We start from the raw sequence: 6,612 nt of genomic DNA on the forward strand, positions 1-6,612 counted from the left end.
CTCGTTCAAAGGATTTCCAAGAAATCGGACCAAGTTGATGATCAGTTTCATACTAATTCATACTTTGATGCATGGTATGTGTGGTAGTCGTCCAAGATGCATGCCATATCTAGCTTCAACTAACTGAAAACATCCTTGTTTCACAGATTTTGCAAGTACAGGTGATAAAGATTCATGATTTGGCTGCGCGCATGCTTGCTGGCTGGAGGTACTTGCAGCTATAAAGAATCATGATTTGGCACTTACTAAAATCCCGCGTCTACATTTTTTATGATCGACGTTGCGCTATAACTGTAGGAGTTTGATTCATTACTTGATGGCCTCAAAATGGATACAAGATCTGTTGGAATCAAGAAGGCGTTAAGATAGCCCACTTGATCTACTTTAGCTTCATGCTTTATTAATGGCCAGCTTACTTACTTTGATATATAACACTTATGTTGATTGACATCAACTCCAACTAGCATAGTGATGTGAAATATTCATGCAGTGTGTCGAAACTGTTCCAAAAAATCAAATAAATGGACCTGCGTCGAAAGGGTAGCGCTGCTACTTACTTGGTTAAGTCAAACATTAATGTTGATGCACATGTCAAAACTGTAGGGTTGCAATTTATATTTTGTTGGAAGATGGGAGACTTTATTTTTTTTCTACACAAGGGCTATCAAGGCTGCTGTGTACTGTACCACCTCTACTTTTCCTCATTCAAGGAGATTGAACCTGATGCATTTCTATGCAAGGGAATTTAAATTATGTCTGATCTGTACCGGGACGACGCCGACAGTAAAAGGAACTAAGGAAGGGTTCTCGAGGTCTGCTCCTTCTCCACCGGTAGAGAGGAGCCTCCTTCTCATGATTCGCATGTCTGCCCCGGCCCTCCCCGGCTAGAGCTGACGCCATGGAAGGTCCCACACCCCTCTCCCTCCTCTCTTCTGTTCCCTCTTTGTTATAGGCGCAGTCAAATTTCTTTTCTTTCTCTCTTTCCAATTTAAACATGAGCATGCTCGTGCTCTCTTTTTGGTTGTGGTAGTTGTCATATCATGTTGCAGTTTTAGTTACATTTTTTGGTCCCATGTATATCCAAATCAAAAAACACTTGTGGTTTGGTACACTTATATTGCAAGTCGAAAAATATTATATGTGTTAACATCGGATGGTCCCAAGTTGAAATTCAGTTTGTATTATTCAATATGCATTCTAACAAGCATGTTCTATTTGGCATCATACTATCATTCAACTTAAAAGATGCTTAACCTGTTAACCCAATTTAAAATCTCAGGGAGACACTTATTTTAGGACGAAGGAAGTACTTTGTATTGAATCATATCTATATTGTGCTTGCCCCTAAATTGTTGCTTTACACTGAACCACTATTACTATACTATGCATTGATCTGAGTTTTGGCGCTTCCTACTGAAAATCAAGTTTTTTAATGGAGATTAGGCCCTTATGTGAGTCTCCAGGCCTTGCTGAGTATTTTTTATTGTTGTGAAGGCATCATCATAGATGATTGTAGTTACATTGCCTCCTTTACACTTACATCCACCATTAATCATGTAAGCACTCCTTTTTTACACATAAAATTAAGTGAATGTTGTACTTTCAAACCAATTAGCATGTTTCAGTTTGATAAATATTGTGCATTGATCCTGCACTTTTTGACAAATTTATGTTCATGACATCTCCAGTTTACTCCTATTTTCATTCTTTGTGCTTCTCAGGTCTGGCGGCTCCATGGATACATGGAAGCCGCCATCATTTTGTCGGACAGCCGCCATCATTTTGTCAGACTAAGTGTGGAGTTACTTGTGCAAGTTCCACCATCAACAAACACAAAGTTCTGCATGCTATCATCGCAAGTAAAGCAGTCAGTCTGTTAGGGAGAAAACAAAGGCTTGTGTGCTCATTAGTTTTTTTTGTTATATCATGTGGTCTCCTTATCTATCTGTAACATGTGACCTGTGCAACTGCAAAAATGTTAGACAATAAAATTCTGTGTAACACATGTTCTTATACACTTTGCCTATAGAGACTGTGCATAGTTATTCCCTTTCTTGTTGCTTGTGTAATATATATTGTAAACAAATTGTCGTGACCTACTGAACCTTGCACTTTTGCTGTAACATACTGAACCATTACACTATTGCATTTCATCTTATAAACGTATGAAATAAAAAACGTCGCATACCAGGTTGGATGTGGCTGGGCAGGTGGGGTGCGGCAAGCCGCACTTCCTATCTAGTGAAATATGATGGTCCATGCGGACGCGGAGTTTCTGCACCCGAGCTCAAATGAGCTCGGATGAACAGTAAAATCAAAACTAAATCAATTTTTTTTTTAAAAACCAAATTTTTTTGGGAGAAACATTGACAAAAGTTCTAAGTGCTTCTAAAAATTCGCCATGAAATCACATTTTTAGAAGGTATGGCAAAAAAAACAAAATCAGTACTCGGAAAAAGCTACTTTTAAAAGCATTTTGGAGCACTGAATTTGTTTTTTTTGCCACGCTTTACAGGAATGTGATTTCATGATGAATTTTTACAAGCACTTAAAACTTTTGTCAATGTTTCTTCTAAAAAAATTGGAATTTTTTGATTTTTTTTCGATTTTACTGTTCACCGAGCTCAAATGAGCTCGGGAGCAGAAAGGCACTTTCGGGTCCATGCTCGTTGCTCAATTCTCACCCTCTTGTACATCCATGGGCTTACTGGGACTAGGCGCTTGCGATTTACGATCTGCATAGCCCGTCCATGTCTATACACAATTCTCATTCATCCATTTTCCTCCAATCCCTTTGTCTCAGCCGTCCGATGTGGGCACAAGGCAAAAGACCCCATATCTCCATCTTCTTCTGTGTATAAACTGATTTTCTTCAATATTAGGTTTGTATGGTTTTGATGGTGTAGTTTTGACAAGGCAGTGTAGAATAATAGTCCGTAATCAACATGTGATATTTTCTGGCATCGTAGTTCGTCGGTTCTAGATCTTGAGGTTTGTTGTCGGCCGGGTGGGCTAGCTCCAGTGAGGCCTCGCTGCTTACTGCGCGGTGCAGAGGAGGGGCAGCTCGGACGGGGGGCGGCGACGCCAACAGCATGCCTTCTGCAGCGCGACCGCGGGAGTTTTACGGGCATTTCAGGGCCAGGCCGGGCTTGGTATGCTCCTGTTGTTGCATTCGGTTGGTTACCATCACTGACAGTGTAGGTCGGGCCCTCCCTCATGCAGGCGGTGCTGCTGCCCCTAGTCCCGACTCTTCTTCTTCATTGTGCAGGCCCCACTTCCTTGGTGTCGTGGTGAGACAACGTGAGTGGCGACAAGATCGTGGTGCTCGGTATGGTGGAGTGCTCCGGAGTGCCTGGGTGATGGTTGGGATTGGGAGAAATACCAGTCGACCAGTCCGACACCAACGCGGTGGCGTCTGAGGGTGCCGTCGAGCCTGCCTGCAGAGCGTCGGGTGCTACCCTTCCTTCCTCCTCGCCGCGCTGGGGAAAGCCCTTGGCAGCAGCGTCTGTCATCGCCGCGCCCTTTCTTGGAGGTGTTGTTTGGTACCGGCGTTTCAGAGTCTAGGAGCTTGATGGGAAATCTCCGGTGGGCGCAGCGGTTGCGGGGCTTCTTTGTTTTTTGTGGATCCGCCGTTGTCGGCATTTGATTCTTTTGTATTTTTCTCTTTTCGTTTTGAGCGTGATTGTGCTGCTTCCGCCCCAGCATATTGACTGTATTGGGTGTTTGCTATATAATATGGCGGGGCGTAAGACTGTTTCGAGAGAAAATCAGCCGTCGTCAACAAATCATCGTTTAATTCGTCACCCTAATCTATCCTAATCTCGATCAGTAGAGCAATTCACTGCACCTGCATGTATGGGCTAGTAGCGCACTTCACAATGCCCCCAGCGACGCGGCGCACAAAGCCACGGCGGCCACGTAGTTCGCGGGCCGACCCGCTGCCCTGCACGCGGAACTTTTCCCTTCCACCTTGCCTCCAGGGGTCGTCGCGTTGCCACCCTTGGCGCCGGGCGCGCTCGCCGCGGGCGCTGCGTCGGGCGGGGCGCGCGCTGAAGATCGCCTCCGGGAGCAGCACCCTGTCGATCTCGTACACCGCCATGGGCGCGACCCCGTACACGGTGCCGAGGATCTTGGCGTTGGCCCACCTCGACAGCACGCGGATGGCCCCCGCGTCGCAAGTCACGTTCACCATGTACAGCCCGCCGGCGAGCGTCGTCACCGGGCCGACCCGGCTCAGGCCGTCGAACTCCTTGAGCGCGTAGTGCTTGGCCAGCGCGTGGTACATCATCAGGTTCTTGAGCTGGTGCTTCTTCAGACCCGACAGCACCTGCAACGGTCGCCAACATCCTATTCCTATCAGATCGAGACGATGGTATGATTATTTCTTGCGTGATGAAAAATTAAGTTACCGACGGGTGGACGGCGGCGAAGGCCCTGTCGGCGGGGGCGAAGATGGTGATGCCGTGGTGAGTCCGGTAGGCCTGGTTCTCGAACACCTCCACGAGGTTGGTCTGATTGAGGTACCTGAGGAAGGTCTGGAAGGGCCGTTCTGGCGTCAGGATCTCGGTAAGGTTGGCGCGGGGGCCCACTTCGTCGGCGAGCGGAACGGACAGGGACAGTGCGGCGGCGAGGAGCGCAACCACCAACTTCATCGTGCAACTGCCGCAGTGCACACGTGGCCTGAGCTGAGCTGCGCGTATGTCCGTTCTTTGTGCAGAGGTGAGAGCTTCCTAATTTTGAGGCGGTTAAGAGGATCGACGCAGGACGGTGTCAAAAGACGGAGGCAAGAGAGATCGAGGAGAGCTCTTGTTCTTCAGAACGTAACTGAAAACAGACACGTTGATTCACGTGCCCAAGTAAAGTTGGCTCTCAATCTCTCATGTTTACGATATAATTCTACTCCTAGATACATCCATCTCTACGACAAGTATTTTCGGATGAAGGAAATACAATAGTACATACAAGCAGTGCATACATTATGATGTGCATCATTTACATTATGTTGTACACCATTTCGGCGGAATAAATAAACAATTGTGCTAATTCTCAGTCGACTGAGAATTAGCTATGTCTCAGTCGACGAGTTTTTTTGGGTACAATTTGATTGATCAGTGATTTGTGGCTGAGATAGGTATTCCTCTCGTCCAAAAACATACTGGCCTTGTCCACTGGGCAGAGCGTACCTTCAGGGGCTTTGCTCCGTATCTAGCCGTGGGCTGCGGCTTGATGTCCTTTCCAAATTCTCTTTTTTGTTTTTTTATTTTCTCACTCATAGGTCTCCCATGCCAACATTTTGTATTTTTCTTTTTTGATGTTGGGCTTGTGTGTACAGTACGAATCACACTGGTGCAGCTCACTGTGTGTATACACGTACCTTTTTCCTTTTTATATTTCCTTTTTCCTTTTGTATTTTAGTGTTTTATTTATCATTTTATTTGTATAAAACTGTTTTCACTTGTATTTCTATTTTTATTTTTTTAATTTCTTATTTTATAATAAATGGAAGAACTAATTTCTTTTAGAATGGACATTTTGACAAGCATTTTGCATTTTTTAAGTTTCAGTACTGTTAAATCTCAAACGGTTTAGACTTCACAAAGTCGTCAACCGTCTGCGTTACTTGCTTTAAGAATCGCATTGGATTGTGAGTTTTCTCATTTTGGCATGCTAAGGCGTGTGACCAGCTTGCTTTTTCTCTGTTTCTTTTCGGCTTGGGCTCTTTCTTTTTTGTTCTTTTAGATTCTTTTTTTCTGTCGGGCCTGTTGTTGGTTGGGGCGTGCTGGACGGGCCCAAAGTTTTTTTTTTTTGCCTTTTGTTCCTTCCATTTTTGCATTTTTTCCCTTTATTTGTTGTTGACTGCCTTTTGTAGTAAACCGGGGTTGTTTGACTGCAAGGAGTTAGGGGGCTGGGGGTTGAACATGTGGATTCTCTTAAAATGTGCAATAGTTTTAACATATGTAGACTTTTTTATTGGACATTTTTTGTGCATAATTTATTTAAATATGTGATAATATGTTTATTTCACACGTATGTATGTACATATGCAAATATATTTTCCATTTTGGTATATCCTTCCTCCATACACTTTTTTAAATTTGTTTCGTTCATATCGTTTGACATGATATTTTTCAAAATATTCGGTTTTTGTTTGTTACTGTTGTCAATTCATCTTCCCTATTTTTATATTTATTTATTTTGTTCCCTTTTATATTCTGTTTTCGCGTATTCTTATTTTTATTCCATTTGTATGTTCCTTTTATTTTCTTCACGTTTATTTTCTTTTTTGTGATAGTTTTCTCCATCTTATGTAAAACTATTTTTTATTTTGTCGTCTTTTTGGTAGATGGAGAATTAGTGATATCTCGGTTGATTCGGTAGCCATGCATTCTAGACACTAAGTTGACGTGTCGTCGTGTGTATTTGTTTTTATGGTCTTGTTTGTCTTTATATATACTATCACCTCTTTCTTTTATTATCTTTTTAGTTAAACTGGAAAGGATATTGTTGTCTCCTCGGGGACATCTCATAAAATTGTAACAATATAGAGAAGTTTAATATGGCCCATGTGTAAGGATGACACACACAAATTTGGAAAGAAAGAAAAAGATATTT

General features: G+C 43.4%; 1 long non-coding RNA gene and 1 other non-coding gene across 11 annotated transcripts in view; both read left to right on the forward strand.

The window, feature by feature from the left end:
- Window positions 1–2,125, forward strand: part of LOC119355453 — a 6,118-nt gene extending 3,993 nt beyond the window's left edge. For all 10 annotated transcript variants that reach the window (XR_005171587.1, XR_005171588.1, XR_005171593.1 and 7 more), the window contains 3 exons: window positions 147–208; window positions 741–905; window positions 1,722–2,125. This is a non-coding gene — a long non-coding RNA (uncharacterized LOC119355453). The remainder of the gene's footprint in view (window positions 1–146; window positions 209–740; window positions 906–1,721) is intronic.
- Window positions 2,126–6,506: 4,381 nt separating this feature from the next.
- On the forward strand, window positions 6,507–6,612 carry LOC119359853. The gene has a single exon (XR_005172697.1). It is a non-coding gene; the product is annotated as a U6 spliceosomal RNA (small nuclear RNA).

Source organism: Triticum dicoccoides, chromosome 2A (genome assembly GCF_002162155.2).
Source record: "Triticum dicoccoides isolate Atlit2015 ecotype Zavitan chromosome 2A, WEW_v2.0, whole genome shotgun sequence".
NCBI lineage: Eukaryota > Viridiplantae > Streptophyta > Magnoliopsida > Poales > Poaceae > Triticum > Triticum dicoccoides.